Source organism: Pelodiscus sinensis, chromosome 6 (genome assembly GCF_052426305.1).
Source record: "Pelodiscus sinensis isolate ZL-2025 chromosome 6, ASM5242630v1, whole genome shotgun sequence".
Taxonomy (NCBI): domain Eukaryota; kingdom Metazoa; phylum Chordata; order Testudines; family Trionychidae; genus Pelodiscus; species Pelodiscus sinensis.
The window spans coordinates 101,636,567-101,659,419 of NC_143057.1; the positions used below are offsets into that span (position 1 = coordinate 101,636,567).

The 22,853-nt window shown below is 40.6% G+C and overlaps 1 protein-coding gene across 1 annotated transcript in view; it reads left to right on the forward strand.

The window, feature by feature from the left end:
* The first annotated feature begins 4,029 nt into the window (after positions 1-4,029).
* Positions 4,030-22,853, forward strand: part of LOC102461934 (potassium/sodium hyperpolarization-activated cyclic nucleotide-gated channel 1) — a 163,562-nt gene continuing 144,738 nt past the window's right edge. The window contains exon 1 of the mRNA XM_089779398.1: positions 4,030-4,104. The gene's annotated coding sequence lies outside the window, so the exon portion shown is untranslated. The remainder of the gene's footprint in view (positions 4,105-22,853) is intronic.

Sequence of the window (22,853 nt, forward strand, 5' to 3'; positions counted from 1 at the left end):
CAAAATAACTAGCATTGTTTCGAAATAACTTAGTGAGCATATAAACAGCAAGCCCATTATTTCAAAATAATGGGGGTCTTATTTTGAGTTCTGTAACCCTCATTTTATGAGGAATAATACTTATTCTTAAATAGCTATTTCAGAACAGGGCATGTGTAGGTGGCGCAGTTGTGGTTATTTTGAAATAAGTGGCCTCCAGAGATTCTCACAGGTGTCCTTCTGGCCACACTCATCAGAACTCTACAGTTCCCCTTCTCCTGCAGCCCTTAAAGCTGCAGCCACAGGGGAAAAGGCTTGTGGCAAAACACAGACCTTGACAGCCCTGTGCCACATTGTAGCAGCCATCACAACTGTCCCTGCTGCCATGAGTGACCCCCATGCTCCATCCGAACCCTCCATGGCTGCAGCCGAGCAGGCAGCCAGCTCCCAGGATCCTGCCTGGCAACAAAAGAAGCATGTATCTTCCTGGTGTGGAGATCCTGGACCTCACTGAGGTCTGGGGAGATAAGGCAAACCTCCAGGATCTCTGCACCTAGTGCAGGAATGTGGATGTCTATGGCCAGATGCCTGACAGCCTGGGCCACTAAGGCCACTTGTGCTCCCAGGAGCAGGTGTGCACGAAGATCAAGGAGTTCAGGCAAGCCTATGCCAAGGCCAGGAGCATAGCTCTTGCTCCAGGACAGCACCACAGGCCTGCCCTTAGTATGACCAGCTCCACTGCATCCTGTGGGGGTCAACCACTTCTCGCCATCCCCAGTTGTGGACTCTGGACTGGAGATGCCCATCGGGGGGCAGAGTCAGTGCAGAGGAGGAGGAGCCAGACAAGGCCAGCGCCATCTCAATTCCTGCCAGCCAGGAGGTCATGCTTGCCCTGGAGCAAATAGCCCCCCACCCAGGATGTCTCCCAGGTTTCGACTGAAGCTGTGGAAGGCCCATCAGGTAGGTGCTAACTCCTGACACCAGGGCAGGGGGTGGGACACCCTGCCACCACAAGCCACCACTATAAGGAGGCTGGGGACATGGAGACAACCTCTTTCCTTCGCGCCCTCCACTTTCCCCCACAGCAGTGCCTCTAAAATCTGGGACACTCTACTTTGACAGCATCTTTCCGGACCATGATATTGCTGGACCAGAGAGTCCCAGCTGGCCAGGTCCAGGGGCTGGGCTGGTTGTGGGAAGCACTGCCCCTGAGGTAGCAGGATCACTGCATTGGGGTGCACAACCCCACCCTGGATCACAACTCCAGCAGCCCTAACTGACAAGAGTCAGGAGGGCTGGACGGAGCATAGCCCCGCCAGGCCATGGGCAGCAGGGTGCACACCCATGACACTGGAGCCTGGGAGTGAAGCCCTGGCCAGGAGTGAGAGCACATCACTAGTTGCAGTCAGCACACTGGGGAGTGTAGCCCTAGTTCTGGGCGGGAAGCACATCCCCATTTGGGCTTGGGGCAGCAGGCCTGTGGCAGGGAATAGGACCAATAGCCATGAGGGAAGCTTTGGCCTCCCCTGGTCTGGAAAACTCTGTTGTTCAGGACTGCTCAAGTCCCTAGGGCAATGGTCTCCAACCTTTTTAAACACAAGTTCACTTTTTGAATTTAAGTGCAATCCAGGATCTAGCTCAAACCCAAACACCCTTGCCCTGCCTCCTTCCCACCCCTTCTCTGAGACCCCGCCCCTCTCACCCCATCCTTCCTCCGTCCCCCATCCTCATTCACTTTTATCAGGCAGTGGCCAGAGTGCCTGATAAAAGTGGGGTGAAGGGAGGGGGATGCAAGCTCTGATCTTGGGCTAAAGGATTTGGAGTGTGGGAGGGACTCTGAGCTGAGCCTGGGGCAGGAAGTTGAGGTGCAGGAAGGGGGTTCAGGGTGCAGGCTCTGTGTGAGAGTTTGGGTGCAGGAGGACTCAGAGCTAGGACAGGGGTTTGAGGTGCAGGAGAGGTTCAGGACTGGTGCCAGTGTTCAGAACGCAGGCTGCAGCTGGTCACTGCTTACCACAGGTGGCTTCTGGATGGTGGTGCAGTGGTGCTAAGTCAGGCTCACCCCTATCCTAGCTCTTCACCAGTCCCAAAAGCAATCAGCAAACTCTCTTCATCCCTGTCCCCATTCTGCTCTGTGATGGGATACAGAGATAGCAGCATCCCCTGCTCTTCCCCATGTCCTGCACAGCGAGCAGGAGGCTCCCAGGGAGGTGGGAGGCAGCTCCAAGGCAAAGGTCAGGGCCAGCATTGCAGTGCTGAGAGTGGCAGATAAAGTGCCAGCCACCTGGCCAAACCTGTCAGGATCACCTGTCAAAGGCTCCAAGATCTACCAGTAGCTCTCGATCTACTGGTTGGTGACTACTGATCTAGGAGTACATCTACACTGCACACTTATTTTGAAATAAGCTATTCCAGAATAGTATTCTGAAGTAACTTATTTCAAAAATAGCATGTTTACACTGCAAGGAAGCCTCAAAATTCGTCTGAGGCAGGCTTCCCTAATGTAGATGTGCTATCTCCATTTAGAGCTCCAGGAGGCACTGGGGAGGAATAACTTAGGATGGCCTGGTGAGGGGCTATTTTGAAATAGCAGGAGTGGAGAGTCTGCACACGCCTTATTTTGAAATAGCTATTTCGGAATAGGCATTGTTCCTCATAGAATGAAGTTTACAAATTTCAGAATAAACTATCCATTATTTCAAAATTATTTTGAAATAATGAAATGGCTGTGTAGATGCTCACATTGTTATTTTGAAATAATACAAGTTCTCTTGAAATTACAGTGCAGTGTAGACGCACCCTAGGGTACCAGACCAGGGAGGTCCCACCTGCAGCACAATCACAAAGACAGCAATTTGTGCAAATCAAAAGTGCAAAGGGGCCTTAAAACAGCAATTTGACCCACAGTCTCCTTCCAGAAGTATGGGGAAATGATACTATTAGTGACAGAAGTAGAAAAGTTGAAAAGGAAATCAACTTTAGTTGTATTTTGCAAAATGAAATGCATACTAACCAATGGGTTGTAATTACTCCCCTAGCAGAGTTGCAGAGACTGTAAAGGCACATCCCCTAACACAATGTAAAGATAAATAAGTTTTTGTTCTTCTTTTGAAAGTTTTCTGAAGGTTCATTGGATGTCTGTTTGCATAGCCTACACAATTATTACGTTCAGACATCCCAACAAGCTGTCTCAGCCGCCTCAAAATAAAACTGGGCTACAAATTCCATAATATTCTTTCCACTTGAATATTTTACCCATTTGCTTTTTGTGTCCATGTAGAGCATGTTCCAGTTCCCCATCAAACCTCCTAAATTCAGCTCAATGGTACAAGGGAGAAATCTTTAACAGAGCTTAACTTTGAAATCAAACATGGTAAAAATGACAACAATTAAAATACAGGGAGCAGGCCACACAATGACTCCATATAAATTCTAGTCTAGGAGACTCAATCCTTTGGTTCTTCAGCCAAATATAAATAACAGACAACCGCTGTTGCTACTGCTGCTTCTCTGTTAACTGTCACCAGGGTTACATTAATCAAACTAACACCTCAGAAAAACATCAGCAGTGTGTCCATTCTAGCTGCCAACCTGAAAGAAACCAGCCACTCTATTGAACCACTCCCTTTACTTAACAAACCATTACAAACCCTAAGTTTGTTGCCGAGATAATATGTAGCAGGCTACTTGCAGTAAGGACAGAGAACATTACAAGATATGTGTGTATATAATTCAAACTAAAAAAACACTCCCTTGTCAGATTGTGAGGAACATAGGGAAGGCCATGATATTCCTGACCATAGGTCAGTAGAGAGAAGTATGGTAAGGATCTAAAATAGCAATATAAAATCCTGTTTAATCAGTTAATTGGTTAAATGTTATGTTTAATCAGCCCATGAGGGTGGGGTAACGGTAACTGGTAAGCATCACCTGGTAAGGATGATGCTTTCCGGTTAACTGCTTAGCCATTCACATCCCTAGATCTAATCAGTGAGCTGAGACGAGAGCAGTGGTAAAAATATATAATTAGGAAATGAGCTCTCTTTAGGTGTGGGGGTTGCTAATTATGCTAAAGGGACACAAGGTGTGACAAGAGCCAGTTACTGCAGACCAAGATCACTCCAAAAAGTCAGTGCAGACTTCTGCTTCCCTGGAATACAAAAGAGTGAAGCACCTAGCAGGCTTTTATTTTTTTTATTTTATTGTTGTGGTTTTTTTACTCTAATCCTATGAAAGATGCTTGTCTGACAAATATTAGGGTTCCTTCATTATTACACTGTGTAGCAGACCATTTGTAGCATTTGTGGCACAAGTGTCAATTGAAAGAAACAGAGACATTTTAATGAGGTGATTAGGAACACTGAGCAGAGTGAATGTGTGTATGACTCCTGAGCCTAGGAAGCTTATCTCATTTTCTTCCAGTGAGTTTCATAGCCTACACAATTATTAGCAAATGCACAGTTAAGGCTGGGAATTGAATCTTGACAGGACTGATCCTTGATTCCTTTTTGAGACAAACTCCCACTGAAGTCAAGAAGAGGTTTTTAGGAGTAAGAATTACAAAGTCTGGTCACAAAAAGTCAGGGATTCTCAATGAAGGTGCATGCAAAGTCATGACTTAATTATTCTGTGTTATGTGTGTGTGAGATGCTATAAGGTCATTATTTATATCCTCACAACATACCTACAAGAGAATGATACCAAAATATTGTGTGTCTGAACTTAAGAATGTGTTTTTATGTTGCTTTATAATTACTTTTTTTCTGTCATCTAGGGATGGGGGAGCTGTATTTTCTGCATATAAAGCTGATGGTTTAAAACTTGTCAGTTTAAATTAGCAAATATTATTTGGAGATTTGGTGTACTACACCAAATCTGTCCTAGCCAGATTTGCTCTTGTTTCAAGGCAGCAAGGGTCATAGTGCTTTTGCTAAGACTGCCATGACAAGGGAGTACTTCAGGAGCACAGGATTGGCTGGATATAGTTAACATCTTTTTTTTTTTAAAGCACCTTTTTGCTTCTCTCCTCTCCCCCAACATGACTCCCATTTTTGACTTTCACCACCCTTGTGTTGAAATAAAAGGACTGGTTGTTTAGGTGTGTTACGTGAACTGGGAATGTATGTTTGCTAATGTTGATGACACTTTATTTTCTGTATGGCGAAGTTGGTGATGTAAGATGTCTCTTATTATTTGTTCTAGTTTACAACTTAGTGTTTGTGGGATAGTTCCTACAAAGGAAATTTGCAAGCTCAATGAGCAATTAAATTTGGGTCAGGTATTTTTTTGAGGCAGATACTTTACTTGATGTCAGTGAAGCTATGATAATTCAAAATAGCCCTTTGTCCTTCTGGCATTTGGGAGATTGGAACTGTGTTGTCTTAGGACAGTGAAACCTATGAATGACTCCCTATTCTAGACTTTATCATAATTAATATGTTCTTGCTTGTGGTTTCAACTAGGGATGTGAATGGTTAACCAGAAAGACTCATCCTTAATGGGTGAGCCTTACTAGTTACGGTTAATTGATGGGAGCCTGCTATAGGCAGGGGGCACTCCAGCCCGGCTGGGACAGCCTCCACCTATCCCCATTTAAATCAGTTAATTAGTTAAGGCTGTAAAATCCTATTTAATTAGTTAACTGGTTAAATTTTGTGTTAGTCTGGACCAAGTTACTTTTTAGGCTACATGGCTAAGTTCATAAGTTCTTCTGCTGGAGGGAAAAAGCTTTGCAGTCTCGTTATTATCATGTGGTCCTGTGATCAGCTACAGTAACACCTGCCTGTCAAAATATTCTGCATTTTCCCATGTATATTATTATTGTGTTAAAAAATGTTATGACCTACTGGTCACTCTTTTTCAGTCTGTGTGAGAATTAGCCTTGTGGTATCTGTGGCAAATCTAGGGAATACTGTAAGTAGTAAGATAAATTTGTCAAGGCAAACTCGAAAAGATTTTAAGCCCAGTCAGTGAACATTATTTAACTTTAAAGTATTAAAATTATGCCATTTAAAGAGAGGCGGACATTTTGTGAAAAATTAGGTTGCTTATGTTCGTATTTTACCAGTGACTTTAAAGGTAGGAATATAATTAATGTGTATGTATTATGTAAGTCCACACAGCTGTGGTGATCAAAGATGCATTTCATTTCATTTTGTTTTTGCAGTTTGTCCCTATTTCTAATTTTGGGCTTCATACATTTTTGGTATTTAGAAGCAAATTTCTTGCAGTCCAATCAAATATTTATTTGCAAATCTGCTGTTGCTGTTTACATAGTCCAGAATATCAGGAGAACTTTTCTGTGTTATTGTTTATCACTACAGTCTTATTCTTCAGCTACAAATATATTGCATAACTAACACAATACAGTACATAGTGTGTCCATACCAAGCAATGAGTTAACTGAAATTAAGAAATGGGTTATTGTATTTGGGGGTACAAATAAGTGGATATTTTCATATTAGTCTATATTTATTTACAAATATACAGTTTATGTACATAGGCCTTGAAGAAAATTTGATCTAAGCAGGACAATATTTACAAGGCTTTTGACATATCACGAGATTCTTCAACTCTTTCCTTTTCTACAGTTTTACAGATCTCACTGTAGAGGTTCTGGTCAAAGTTTTCAAAGACTGATGCTTAAAGTACTGCTACTAAATCCATAAGGATGTCCTGCTTTTGAAATATACAAAGGAACCCCAGCTTCCAATTGAGTCAATGTGACTTGATCTGTGTTCAGCACTTTTAGAAAATCAGCCATTTAAACAATATAAATATGGTGCCCCAATTTTGGAAAATATGGTCCTAGAATCTTATTCTGTGTTCATCTCTGCAGTATTTGAGCACCTCCATGTAATAGCTAAGCCCTTGTTGTTAGGAGGGGTAACAAGGTGAGTGCAGTGATGGGAAGCCTGTTTACTAAATAGTGAAAGCAATGCGCCAAAGCAATGCGCCAAATCCTTTTCTCAATGGGCTATGATGAGCCATCTAAGCCATAGCCTACTTGGGCACTAGAGAGCAGATTGTATTATAAAGAGCAGTTTAATAAATGTTTCTTGGAAGAGAAGTTTGCAGAAAGACATTCATGTGCAATATACAATTGTTCCCAATCCTCTTCTTGAATGATTTCCCTGCATTTGCATCCATCACCAGGGATCCTGGAAATCCATTTCCCATTGAAAAACACAATATTTGCATTTTTATAGAGAGTCTTTTGTCTTTTACATTTTGTGAAAAAATAAAAATGGTTACAGTAGGACCCTGTTTATCTGAGCCTCCATTATCTGGCTTTCTATTTTAACCAGACAGAGGCTGTTGGCCTGGCATGGCACAGCTGACAGACAGAAATATTTGGTATAGATAAGAAATACAAATTGCAATTCTCTTATTTTTATTTTGTTACAATGATTAATGGCCTGGTAGGCTTCTAACTTGTTTAAAAGTGTAAATATATCAATAATATATATGCTGGGGCTAGAAAACATAAAAATAAGCATATTTTAATCACAGGAAAAAAACAGATTTTTATGTTTGTTTTTTAAAATCTTACACTTCTCTTTTTTTTTAATCACGGAAAACAAGAAACCTTGGTTATCTCATCAGCGAATCAAAAACCAGAGTTTCCTCTCTCTTTGAAATGTACCATAAGTATTTAATTTTACAGACTTTTCTTTGTGTATTCATTTAAAATAAGAGGAATGTTTTTCTCATCTTTTTTGTTCTGTTTTGTTTCCTAAAATATAAAAAGAACTGCAATCACTGCAACAAGATTTCAGTGATGTAAACTTTCTCCCCTGTGTATGGAGAAAACAGAAACTTAAATGAGTCATATGTGCTGTGCATTATCTGATAAACATATACCAATACCAAGGTAATATTTAGCTCAGACAGAAACATTCAGTCACTGCTTCTAGAGAGTGTTGATATTTTAAAATTCTCTATTCAATTTTATTTTTGTTCCTAATTTCCAGCAGAAAACTAAGTTTTGGGATATGCACTTCTGTATGCACACATGCGCACACACGCACGTGCACACACCCACACACACTCTAGTCAACTCCCAAAGTGTTAATGTTCTTCACACACAAATTATTTAAACTTTTTCAGCATTTTAAAACAAATAACTAATGTTTCAGAATTATTTGCCCAAGATCACGTGAAAATACAATAAAGGAACTGCTGTGTAATGTGGATGAAGGTTTTTAGTAATGGTCATAACAAGCCCAGCAACTCATTTCAACAGTTGCATTAAACTTCTTATCTAGAAATTACTTACAGTCTCTGGGCCAAACTTTGATCTGTTGCAGGAAATGCCATCTAAATAATCCTAACATTGATTTTTAATATACTCTCTATCATTAAAACCACATAAGCCAGGCAACTCAAAATTCTGAGTTTGGCTTTAAAATCATGAGATTTTAAAATAATAAATACAAATAACTCCTGGGGAGTTTAATTGTCTTCTCATTTTTTAGCTTTTAGCATTCATGTTTTCAAGCTTTTTCTCTGCAACCACAAGGTCTAGAAACTTTTTAACGAAAGCTGAGATTTTTCACATGACTCCACGGGTTGGGACTTTAAGAACAACACTAAATACCATAAAATTGCAAGAATTGATAACACTGTAACAACCTTGTTAAGCAATACTCACATCCTGTAGTTTGGAATATCAGTGTTCTTAATCCATATAAAACCTCTATTTGGACTAGGATGAAGAGTGTTGTTGGAAAATGAGCATTCTGCAGCTTACATAAGAATGGCCGTACTGGGTCAGACCAAAGGTCCATCTAGCCCAGTATCCTGTCTACCGACAGTGGCCAGCACCAGGTGCCCCAGAGAGGGTGGACCGAAGACAATGATCAAGCGATTTGTCTCCTGCCATCCCTCTCCAGCCTCTGACAAACAGAGGCCAAGGACACCATTTTATCCCCTGGCTAATAGCCTTTTATGGACCTAACCTCCATGAATTTATCCAGCTTCTATTTAAACTCTATTATAATCCTAGCCTTCACAGCCTCCTCTGGCAAGGAGTTCCACAGGTTGACTACACGCTGTGTGAAGAAGAACTTTCTTTTATTAGTTTTAAACCTGCTACCATTAATTTAATTTGGTGTCCTCTAGTTCTTCTATTATGGGAACTAATAAATAACTTTTCTTTATCAGCCCTCTTCACACCGCTCATGATTTTATAGACCTCTATCATATCCCCCCTCAGTCTCCTCTTTTCTAAACTGAAAAGTCCCAGTCGCTTTAACCTCTTGTCATATGGGACCCGTTCCAAACCCCTAATCATTTTAGTTGCCCTTTTCTGAACCCTTTCCAAGGCCAAAATATCTTTTTTGAGGTGAGGAAACCACATCTGTACACAGTATTCAAGATGTGGGCGTACCATAGTTTTATACAGGGGCAGTAAGATATTCTGGGTCTTATTTTCTATCCCTTTCCTAATAATTCCTAGCATCCTATTTGCCTTTTTGACCGCCGCTGCACTCTGTGTGGAAGTTTTCAGAGAACTGTCCACGATAACTCCAAGATCTCTTTCCTGATTTGTCGTAGCCAAATTAGCCCCCATCATACTGTATGTATAGTTGGGGTTATTTTTCCCGATGTGCATTACTTTACACTTATCCACATTAAATTTCATTTGCCATTTTGTTGCCCAATCACTCAGTTTGGTGAGATCTTCTTGGAGTCCCTCACAATCTGCTTATGTCTTGACTGTCCTAAACAGTTTGGTATCATCTGCAAACTTTACTACCTCACTGCTTACCCCTTTCTCCAGATCATTTATGAATAAGTTGAAAAGGATTGGTCCCAGGACTGACCCTTGGGGTACACCACTAGTTACCCCTCTCCAATCTGAAAATTTACCATTTATTCCTACCCTTTGTTTCCTGTCTTTTAACCAGTTCTCAATCCAAGAAAGACTTCCCTCTTATCCCATGGCCATGTAATTTACACAAGAGCCTTTGGTGAGGGACCTTGTCAAAGGCTTTCTGAAAATCCAAGTATACTATATCTACTGGACCCCCCTTGTCCGCATGTTTGTTAACCCCTTCAAAGAACTCTAACAGATTAGTAAGACAGGATTTCCCTTTACAGAAACCATGTTGACTTTTGTCCAACAAATTATGTTCTTCTACATGCTTCACAATTTTATTCTTTACTATTGTTTCGACTAATTTTCCCGGTACTGAAGTTAGTTAGCTTGATTTAAAAAAACTCTAATAATATCTTTAAAGTTCCCAGCTAGTGAACGTAATAGTACTCCAGAACTTTATTTTAGCAAGCTTAATTTTTACTGTTGGGCATACTACATAAATTATTTATTGAATACGGTACAGGTTGGAACTCCAGACCACGGATGTTCCCGGGCCAGGGAGTCCTGGCTGAGAGCCACAGTGGCAAGAAGGCTGGCAGCTCAGAGCCCAGAGTACTGGGGCTGGGACCGGAGCTTATAGATCATAAATTCATAGAAGATTAGGGATGGAAGAGACCTCCACAGGTCATCTAGTCCAACCCCCAGCTCAAAACAGGACCAACCTCAACTAAATCGTCCCAGCCAGGGCTTTGTCAAGCCTGGTCTCAAAAACTTCTTAAGAATGGAGATTTCCCCCCACCTTCCTACGTATCGCAATGCTTCACCATCCTCCTAGTGAAATAGTTTTTCATAATATCCAAACTAGACCTCTCCCACAGCAACTTGATTCCATTGTTCCTTGTTCTGTCATCTCCCACCACTTAGAATAGCGTAACTCCATCCTCTGTGGAGCCCATTTCCCTCAGCCTCCGTGAACAGTACTGCTCCTTTAGTATAAAAGGGCTGTAAATATACATCGTTATCACTAACACTAGATGTTAAATAGAGTAGTATGTTACCTTAGTTGAACCCCAAGAAGCACTGTTTATAAGTAGCATTGTGTTTTGCCAGAAGCCATGCGCATGTGACTGTGTGTAATGGATGAGTCTTTTAAGCTTGTTTGCTTCATGAATTCCTTTCAGAATGTGCCACATTTCTTCTCATCCTATGCTGTCTTCAGCAGTCATTTAACTACTTCAGGCTAATATGAAATTTGCTGTCTAGCCAAAATTTCAGGCCCCCTGTCCTGATTTTGTAACCTCATTATTAATCCTAAATTGTAACCTCATTATTAATCCTAAATTGTATCTGTTAGTTTTGTTTCCAGGCCCACTGAATTCACCATAAAGCCACATGCTTTATCCTTTAAGTTTTTCACATAACTTAAGGCATTTGGGAATGCAGGCTAATCTTGCGAGACGCCACCTCAAAAATTGTTAGACATAGCTATATTTAATGTTGATTTATTGTCAAGCCACATAGGTAGTGATTTCCTTCAGATTTTTCACACCAAAAGTATTGTTTTTATACTTATCCTATCTACTCATGTTTGCTGTCCTTTAATTGTCTCCATAATATTTTTAACTGTAATAGTAGTCTCATACCTAAATAGGCTCAGTATCATATTGGAAACCTATATATGTTTGCATAATATAATATCTGCCAGATTGCAGTGAGCCTATTTGTAAGTACAAGGCATATTGTTGTTTTTAGCAATTACACACATGTATATTTAAATATTTTAATGTTCTATAATGCTAAAATGGAATAAACTGAGATTTCATACTAAGCTTCAATGAGAATTACTTGAAGAAAATCCTTAGATTAATTTCAGCTTTCTGACTACAGTATTAATAACCAACTGGTACATATCTGTAAATAAACTGTTCAAAAGTGCAAACAAAATCTCTTAATTTGTCAAGCACTTTGTTGTTTTGTTTTGTTTTGTTTTGTTTTGTTTTGTTTTGTTTTGTTGTGATGCACAGAATAACTATGCTACTTACTAAACTACCTGCCTGTACTGTAACCAGTTGAAATTCTCCCCACAAGTTTAAAAATAGCAACTGGTAAATAATTGAAGAATTATTTGCATGCCTGTACCTCTTTTCTGGGTATTACAAATATATATATATATAATACAGGCAGTCGCCGGGTTACGTACAAGATAGGGACTGTAGGTTTGTTCTTAAGTTGAATCTGTATGTAAGTCGGAACTGGCATCAGCCACTCCTGAAACTGATCAGTTTCAACAGCCGCTGAATCTGGACACCAGTTCCACTTACATACAGATTCAAGGTAAGAACACCAGGCGTCCCCAAGTCAGCTGCTGTTGAAACTGATCAGCAGCTGATTCCAGGAAGCCCAGGGCAGAGCAACTCTGCCTCGGGCTTCCTGTAGTCAGCCGCTGGTCAGTTTCAGCAGCGGCTGACTTTGGGACGCCTGGGGCAGAGCAGCTCGGGTGCTGCTGGCTTGGTCCAGTAGCGCGGCCGCTCCTCGGAGCTACTGGACCAACCCAGCAGCACCCCAGCTTCTCTGCCCCAGGCATCCTGATTCAGCCACTGCTGAAACTGATCAGCAGCTGAATCAGGACGCCTGGGGCAGGGCAGCTGGGGTGCTGCCGGGTTGGTCCAGTAGCGCCAAGGAGCGGTGCTGCGGGACCAACCGGCAGTGCCCCACCTGCTCTACCACAGGCCCCCGGCTTTGCTCCACGTCTCCCTGGTCTGCTGGGGGGGCACTAGCTGCGTCCCCTCCTCCCCCAGCAGATCAGGGAGACGTGGAGCAGCTTTTCTCGCCCCGGAGAAGGCGGGTGGCGGGACCCGGCGTCCCGCTGCTCTAGTTCTCCGGGGCGAGAAATCCCCGTTCGTAACTGCGGATCCGACATAAGTCGGATCAGCGTAACTCGGGGACTGCCTGTATGTATGTATGTGTGTGTGTGTATATGTGTGTGTGTGTGTGTGTGTGTATATATATATATATATACTTTTTAAAAGTTCTAGATTGTACATCTGTAATTCAGTCTGTATAAAGGGCAGTAGTTTGCTGAGCTTTCCCAGCAAACAAGGCAGCAATTCAATTGTCATGTTTCTCTTTTGCTCCTAGTTAGTGTGTACTTCATCTGTCAGTCATTTTGGTGATGCAGATTGCATCTCCCTCAGCATCAGCTCCAGAACACTTGCAATGGGGGAATGGACTGGATCCAAGGGTCCACCCAGTTCCTCACCCATTGACGAGAAACTCCAGAAAAGCTTTATCATGGATCCATGAGTGGGAATAAAGTGGCTCCTTAAATTTTCATTCCTCAGCACAAGTGGATACCAGGTTTTACTCCTAAACTGTAGAGAAATACAGTGACACGAACCAATAGGTATTTGGGTTGCATTAGCCAAGGCATTTGCTCAGACACTAATTATATGGTAGTCTACAGAGAGTGCTCTTTAAAAGGTGGATCCTTGAAAAATGTATGTATATAAGCAGGAGGGGGTGCGTAGATCAGGAAACAGCAAATAATAATTGAGAGAATTGATCTATACAGAGAAATTAAATGGAAACAGCTTCATCTAAGATGTAAATGAAGCGATTAACAGTGTTGCATGTTTAAAGTATCAATGGCTGAACCCTAATTTCTTAATCTAGCAAGGTCAACCTAGGTACCTGCACAAAATAAATTTCAGGATCTAAATTTCCACAGCTTCATTAAACAACTACTGAGCAGGATTTGTTAATAATCTGGAAGTGTATGAAGTGCCAAACACTAAAGAGAGAAAAATGAGAGATGTTTCAGGTAGCTATAACTAGGGAAAGATGTCCTGTAGGGCTGTGGGGGGAAAGTGAGTGGCATGTGGGAAAGTACTTGTGTTCCACCAAACCTGGAAAACCTTTAAGATTCTGAATATGTAATTGCATTTCTCTCCTCTCTACCCTATTCCTGTGTTCTGTCTGTCACAGGAAACATTATAAATTCCTTCCGACCTTCGCAGACTATAGAGAATGAAATAGTGTGGGGATAATTTTCTCCAGATTGAACTCAAACATCAAAAGAGAAATATCATTAGCTCTTTTGTTTTGAATTACTTCGACTTTTCAAAGCCAATTAACAGGAAATGTTAGGTAGAATTTTTCACAAAGTGCGCTAATAGACTATGGAATTATCTTCCAAGGAATGTGGGACAAATCATATTTGTTAACTAATTTAAAACTAGACTAGCCAAAACACATAAACATACACTATAGGGAACAAATGTTCTCTGAGAGCTGGAAATTGTTACTGTTGCATTCAATATGAATAAGGACTTATACTTGGTATACAAAGATTATTTTGAATATTGTGGTAATGTTGTTTAGTTTTAACAAGGAACGTGAAACAACTTTAAAAATGTTTCCCTCTTCCCTTCTTTACTTCCCAGTATGTTCAACTAATAGCTTTATCAAACCACTCCAGGAGTGAGATGATTTCTGGCCTGCTTTGTATCTCCTAGGATGTTTGGGACCCAGAATTTTCATGCATTCTGTGGAAGAATGGACAACAAGATAGGCCTGCTGTTGAAAGATCCATTCAGCCTTACTGCAACTGTCTTTGTATTACATAGCAGTGCTATAGAGTATGGTAGTCCTACGGGGACTCTTTTTGCTCAGGATGAGACAAAGGTCAGACTTATTTCATTGGTTCTCCCAAAACCAAGATGAAATGAGAACAAAATAGTCAACTTTCCTTAAGCAGTGAAGTACAAGATAGAGTCAAACAGAATAAGATTGAAGTGATAAGGCCCTAGGAAATTATACAAGAGTGTGAATATAAAGTTGGTGGTTCTGATGAGAGTTTTGCTATCCTTCTCACTTGGGCTAGTGGAGGAAGAAGCAGTGTGTAACTAAGGGTGTGTCTACGCAGCAGGGCTTAACTCAAAATAAGCTACGCAAATTGAGCTACATCAATTGCGTAGCTTATTTTGAAATCGCTTATTTCGAAGTAGGGAGCATCTGCACAGCACTTATTTTGAAACAGAGCACTCTTAGGCTGTGTCTGGACTACATGGCTCCATCGACGGAGCCATGTAGATGAGGGTTGTAGGCAAAGGGAAATGAAGCGATGATTTAAATAATCGCCGCTTCATTTAAATTTACATGGCTGCCGCGCTGAGCCGGCAAACAGCTGATCAGCTGTTTGTCGGCTCAGCGCGCTAGTCTGGACACTCCCCTGCCGACATCAAAGCCCTTTGTCGGCAGCCCCGTTATTCCTCATGGGATGAGGTTTACCGGGGCTGCCGACAAAGGGTTTTGATGTCGGCAGGGGAGTGTCCAGACTAGCGCGCTGAGCCGACAAACAGCTGATCAGCTGTTTGTCGGCTCAGCGCAGCAGCCATGTAAATTTAAATGAAGCGACGATTATTTAAATCGTCGCTTCATTTCCCTTTGCCCAATAAACAAATCTACATGTCTCCGTCGACGGAGCCATGTAGTGTAGACATACCCACACTCTGACTTTCCTAATTCCTCATACAATGAGTCTTTCAGGATTCGGAGTAAGAAGTCCTCCAGCTTGGCAATTTTTTGACACTATTTTGAAATAACTGCCTGCTGTGTAGATGTGGACTAAGTTATTTCAGAATAGCACTAGTTATTTCAAAATAGTGTTGTAGTGTAGATGTACCCTTAAAGAGTGAAGTGAAGTTTTTGTTTTACACTCTTAACTCATCCCCTGTGGCTACTAGGTGGGCTTTTCCTTTACTTATTTGGCCCAGGGAAATGAATAAGGACTATATGTGGCTTGGATTTACCATCTTTGTATATGGTCATGTCCTCTTCTGCGCCACATGCATTCTGGTGATCAGAATACTAACAGGTGTTTTTCTTCTACCCTTCTGAGAGAGGGCTAATACTTGCAGTGTTGCAAAGCAGAGAGGAGAGTAGACAGCTGAATTGGAAAATGCTGCATATTCACTTAAATTATTATTATAATGTCAAAGATTATTAATAGCATATAAATGGCACAGTCTGAAAATGCATTCTTAATCTATTCTTAATAAACAGTATACCAGTTGGGTGAGTGCAATATTACTCTTGTGCTTACTAATTCATGCCTGAGGAGATGGACTCTATTAGTTATAGCCCTTACTTCAAATGCAAGTTCCAACAGTTACATACATATTAAATTAACTCACTCTCAGTGAAGGATGGTGCCCTTTAGAAAGGCATGCATGTTCAGAACACTGCAACATGATGAACATACTATTCAAATTTCATGTAGGATGTCAGGCTCTGTAGAATGTAAAATACTAGTGATTAATTAGATATTACTTTTTGGAGTGTTATGCTAGAGTCAACACAAGTGTATAATCTTTCACTGGAGAAATTTGCATTTGAATTTCATTTTCTTAAATCTCAATCTCCTCTAGTTGGAGTGCTTTTTCTCTTGTCCTGGAAGTGGACTTTTCATTACAACTTCTGAAGTAGAAAGTAAAATAGAATCATAGCAATCATGAACAGACTAACTGAAGTACACTGACTAGTCTGCCTATTTTTTTTCCCATTTCAAGTTCATTTGGTTAGCCTTATTTGCAGCTTTTGAATTTGTTTAAAAGTGTCAATATGTTCATAACACTTGCAGCTCTGTATTAAGACATAGACTATAATCAATTTTAACTCACATCCCTGGCTTCCCCCATTCCTTGTCTGTGTCCACTCCCTTTGACCAGTTAGCTCACAGGTAGGATAGAGGAAATGGACCCGCTGCACCAAAGATCTGGTTTGTCCTGATACAGTCAATGTAGTGGATTGGCTCAGATGGACGGGGCAAATCCTTATTCCCCACCACCCATTCTTGTGTGCCTGTGCTAGGGCTTGGGACAATCCTGTCCCTTGTCTCTACACTTCAGATGTTTGTTGTCCTGTGAAATGGCCAGTGCTTTGAGACAGGAATTGAGTCTTAATAAATGTCTGGAAAGCACCTGGCACACTGTTTGTACTATCCGTTGCCAAATTATAATATTCTGCAGTGATGGAAGCATTCTACCTGACTGAAAGACAGTTTTCTGGAGCCTAGCATAGTAACCAGTGGAAAAGTACCTGGAGAACAAAATGCAATAATTTACAGCCCAGTTGTTTTGTTTAATACTAGAATGTAAAGTGTAATTATTTTGGAAAGCAGTATATTGAGCTTAGAGTCAGAGAAATGTACTTACGGTTTTTGGTTTTAGTTGTGTCTAGCAGCTGGGTTTTGAATTGCTTGCAGTCCACTAATCAGCTTTTCTAATAGACCTGCTCAGAGAGCATTATAGCTATCCAGTGAAGACATGAGAGAGAAATGCATGGATTAGCTTTTTGAATCAATTTTGGATCTATGTTGTATGGTTCTACGAGCAACGTTTCTTACATGGTGACAAGCAGATTAAACAGTGCCAGTAATGAGTTACTGAAAAATGAGCTAAGTCAGAGTCATTTTCCCTTTTATTCTTTAAGATCTGCAGCTCAAAATTTCTAATTTTCATTGCATATGATGTGCAAATGGAATATTGTAACATTCTGTTCTCTGATATTGATATATTTAATCTGTATAGGTCTGAGCATTAATGTTTTTGAAAATTTAATCCCCATGCATATAAGTGACATAGGAACCTGAGTCCTACTATCAAAAGTTGACTTAGACCCTAAGTTTAATTGAAAGTTAATGGGAATTAGATCTTGTTCTGCACACTGGGGCGATGCAGAACCATGGATCACCCTTCTCTCTGTTTCTGTTGGGGCTTTAGAAACTTTAGGGGAGAATAGGGGACATATTATTTTGTTCCTTGAGTGTAAGGATGGCTGCTGTCACTGGTTTCATACAAGCCATGCAGGGAGAGGGACAGTTCCACCAACTCGTAGAGTTGCCAGGTGTCCGGTATTGACCTGGACAGTCAAGTATTTTCGTCTCCTGTCCAGTAAAAAAAAAAAAAATCAGAAAATACCAGACACCTAAAATGTCTGGTATATTCTGATTTTTTTTCCCCCCTGCCAGGAGGTAAAAATACCAGATACCTGGCAACCCTACAGAAACTCAGCAACTGGGCCTAGCCCCCTCCTGGATCTCCCGCTCTGCCCCCCCACCCTCCCAGATCCCTCCTCCACCCCGCTTACCTGGTTCCGCAGGGGAGCTCTCTTCGGCTGTGTCCAGACTCAGGGTTTTTTTTGAAAAAAGTAGCCTTTTTTCGAAAAAACTTCACCTACGTCTAGACTACAGCCGCGTTCTTTCGAAATTAAATCAAAAGAACACGGCTTTTCTTTCGACGGTGGTAAACCTCATTTCACGAGGAAGAATGCCTTTTTTCGAAAGTGCTCTTTCAAAAAAAGGCGTTCTTGAATGCCAACAGGGCTTTTTAGAAAGAGAGCATCCAGACTCACTCGCTGCTTTCTTTCGAAAAAGCGGCTTGCTTTTTCGAAAGTTCCGCTTGCAGTCTAGACGCTCTTTTTCGAAAGAGGCTTTCGAAAGTATCTTTCGAAAAAGCTTCTTTCGAAAGAGTCTTGCGGTCTAGACATAGCTTTTCTGCATGGAGTAAGAAAAGATGGCTGTCAGCAAAATAAAAGCTCCAGAGCTCTTAAAAGGGGCCATGCTGGGTGTGTGTGTGTGTGTGTGTGTGTGTGTGTGTGTGTGTGTGTGTGTGTGTGTGTGTGTGTGCTCAACAATTTTGGTCTCCCCCTTTTTTCCTCAACAGTATTTTTTTTTGGGGGGGGGGAGGGTGGAGAGTGTTCTGCATTTTTGGTTAAACAACCTGGCAACTCTACCAACCCGTTCTTCCCACTTTGTACTTGTGGACAGTCTGGCCCTCCGTGATGCTATCAATATTTAGCCAAAACCAGGTACTGTATTAGAATTTTCATTTTTGGCCTGTTTACAGAGGTAGTGTCAGAGTGTGGCCAAGGGAAACTTGCAAAAGTTCCAGTTAGGGGCAGCAGCTCAGTTCTTAAAGACGGAGATGCAGGACATGGGAAAAGAAACTGGAGAGCATCTGAGCCCAACCAACAGATAGTTCCCTAGTTCACATACCCTTACATCTCAGCAAGGTCCATGAGCCAGCAGGCATCTCCTGAGAGCATGTTCCAGGCCTAAGGTGTTCTCCATTGTTACTGATAGACAGCTTGACCCGTAGCTTGAAATGGCCTGGAGAAAGAATGGAGGAGGGATTGAATTTTTTCCCAAGCATGTATCCATCTAGGGATCAAGACTATTACTCTGGGATAAAATATGCTTGCTGCCACATGATTCTCCTTCTTAAAGCCATATCCAAATACTTGCATATTTCATTCCCTGTAGTTCACATTATAGCCCTCCAAACTCCATTTGATCCTTCCTCTCCAGATTCACACACATGGTTTGGTTTCATGTTGATCTGCAGGCTCCATGCATTAGTTTTGCTATGATCTCTGCCAGTTGTTAATTTCTACTGGATTTTCAACTCATGGGAAGTGACATGCAACAGCTTTTACATAGGAACAATCCAGAGTTTTTAACAAATTTTCCCTTTTGCCTATCTTTGCCATTTTGTCTTAAATGTTGTATATGATCACTGCCATAGGGACCTAATGAAAGGTGGTAATAAAAAGAGGTTGGTCAAGTAGTTAAGAGAAACAGGAGGCAGGAAAGTGGTAGTGGGGGTTGCAAGGATTAGTACAGGATTAGGGATGTTATTTTTAATCTTCATTAAAGCTCCGGAAAAAAGAGCGAACATCATATTAGTCAGATTCACACAGAATAGGATATTCAATTGAGAGCTGTTGCATATATGCCAACACAGGTCAGGAAATAATACATTGTCTTAATTTTTAAAATACGTTCAATAAGTAAAATGAAACTCTTTTTGGAAAATAGGGAAGCTAGGAAATCAACAGGAAAATAATTAGAAACTTGGATATTTGATGAGAGGGAGAAACCTGGAAAGAAATAATGTCAATAGAAATTGACTCATTTGGTTCAACAGGCCATTAGTGTTATTCACTCAGCTTAGCAAACCAGAATCCTATTGTGTGATCAAACACAGTGCTATTTGACATTTATTTGTGTGCATTTTTTGTATTTATGTTTTCAATAAATAGCACATCTCCCCCACTCCCCATTGCCCTATACATGAAAGAATATTGTAGAAGCACATAAAGCCTTATAAACTGCTGCAGTAAAAGATTAGGTGCATTTGAAATAAAATACAGCAATAAAACTACAAATACTTAGTTGGATTGCATCAAGTGGGTTTCACATCATGGAACAGCAAAATGATAGCTCCTCTTTTCATGACACTCTGTTGAGTTGACATTCAGAGAAGAGGAACAAAAATAATTAAGGGGTTGATTTATGACATAAGATTTAATGAGTTCTCCACTAGGATACAGCAGGGCCAGCTAATTCTCCTTCTGACATGTTAACCTGCATCTTAACAGATGTTGTGATGGCTTTTCAATCAAGTTAAGCTAACTCTCTTGACCTAACATTGAAAACTCCCCTTTTTTTTGCCATCAGGGTCAATAGGATTACATACATGCTTAAAATAAGGCACATGCTTAAGTGCTAACTTGAACTAGAACTGGAATAGTTAGTAGTTTGCAGGATTGGGCCCATATTCAGTATGTGAAAAATCCAATGTTGTTAGGATAGTCGTTTGACTAGGATGCTTTTTGTTTCTTAATGGGGTCCTGATTTATTGGATTTTACTGTAGCATGCTGATGCACTTGAGCACTTAATATATAATGAAGACTCCTGCAGATTGTTCCATAGTATGTTTATATTGACATTTGCACTTAAAACAGGACTAAATCCTTCTGCCTCACAGTTTAATGACTGTTATGCATATTTTAAGGTAAAATAATAGCTAACATTAAACATTTGCTGAATAGTTTGCTGAAGATAGCAGAACCCAATAAATGTGAGGATAATAGAGACTAACTAAACAAGTCTGCATAAACTCAGAGGGTATATATTTTGGGGGAAGGTGTGTTTAGATGGAAAGGAGGAAGTGGAGAGAGAGAAGGGTAATTGATATGTGGATTGAAGATACAGTGTTAATCAACTTACCTACTTATTTCCTTTTTAGTACACATTCCACTGATGGGCTATGAAGTCTTTAGGGTTGCCAGGTGTCCGTTACTAAACCGGATAGTCCGTTCTTTTCACCTCCTGTCTGGTTAAAAAAAAAAAAAAAAAAATCCCATCCCCGCCATCCTCCAAGCCAGCCCTGCTCTCCCCTTGCCTCGCCCCACCCCCCAGATCAAGTGTGTCTGGTATTTTTTCTGAAGCTACCTGGTAACCCTAGTAGCCAATCACACACTTGGAGTGAGGGATTAACCTGCATGTTCCCTCTCCTAGATAAGTTTTCATATCCCTTTTGACTAACATAAACCAACTCATAGATATTAGAAGAATTCAAACCTACAGTCCCAGTGCCACTAAATTGTATAGGAACCTTTCCATTTAAGTGATCATTAGCTGGACTGGCAGGACAAAAATGGTGAAAGTATGTGCATCTGAGGATTGGCTGGGAGTATAGAAGAGCCCTGATTGTAGCAGATCTGTTCTCAAAGTCAGCTGCTCTGTATGGACAAGATTCTGTGTTAAGAGTAGGAAAATCTGCTAGCAAACTACTATTGGGCTGTGTTTAGATTGGCAAGATTTTGCGCAAATTCTTTTAACGGAAAAGTTTTTCCGTTAAAAGTATTTGCGCAAGAGAGTGTCTACACTGGCACGGATGCTTTTGCGCGAAAGCATGCGTGCTAGTGTAGACGCTCTCTTGAACAAGAAAGCACCAATGGCCATTTTAGCCATCGGGATTTCTTGCGCAAGAAATTAATTTGTCTGTCTACACTGGCCCTCTTGCGCAAGTGTTCTTGCTCAAGAGGGCTTATCCCTGAGCGGGAGCGTTGGAGTATTTGCACAACAACCACTGATTTTGTACAGTACAAAGTCAGTGTTCTTGTGCAAATACTTGCGGCCAGTGTAGACAGGCGGCAAGATTTTGCACAAAAGTGGCCACTTTTGTGCAAAATCTTGCCAGTCTAGATGCAGCCTTGGTGTTTCAACATCTAATTTAAAGTGGATGTGCCACCACTTTTATGAAACAAGAAGTCTTCCAACATAATAAATCACTAGAAACGTAATTCAACCAAAGGAAGGGGTTTAAAACAAGATATCACACCACACATGTCCTATGAAAGTGAAAATTGTTAGATAAAAGTGTGTGAAAGTAGACATTAAAATTGGCTTACTTTGCAGTGATTATCAAGTTGATAAAGAATACATAAAACCTCAGTGGTTGTGGTTCCTGGAAATACCTGATTAGATTAATTTTCTTTGTTTTTCATTATTTCAGTGGGCTTGATTCCTCGTTATATATTTCTTTTGAATGTGTGCCAGTCATTTTGGGGATTTTCTGTATGTCTATATTTTAAAATGTATTGAGTAAAACTTGGCATTATTTTGTGCAATATTATTAGAGTAATAATATGGTGTTAAATAAATCTCCTCCAACATAGATTTGCTTCCTGAGATTATAGTTAAGAAAATCAAAAGTAATTCATAGTACTTGATCTCGCATTCCAAATTTACAAATTAGTGTGTACCCCTAGGTGGCACTATATACTTTTTTGTATAAAAATAAATTAAACAATGTATCTCAAAATAAAAGGGAATTCAGAACAACTTAATACACCTGATACACTCTTAAATGTCAACTGTAAAATACATTTTGCATTTTTCCCATTAAAAGATTCCATCGTGTCCTTTCCTTGTATATTAAACAAGACTGTTGATAGTCTTAATTCTATATGGCAGACCATTTTAGGACTCATAGCAAAAAGATTATGGTTGTTGTATATCCAGGGGTAATTGCTGGGCAAATATGAAATGCCACTATCTTTTAATATCTAGTTGTTATTCTTAGCTTAAGTGGAGAAAATAGTTAAGATTAAAAGATGCCTTTGAATTGCACTGATTTCTGTTTTACTTTTAAAAACGTCTTTTAAATAAAATATTTTAAACCTAATTCAAATGGTAGATAGATG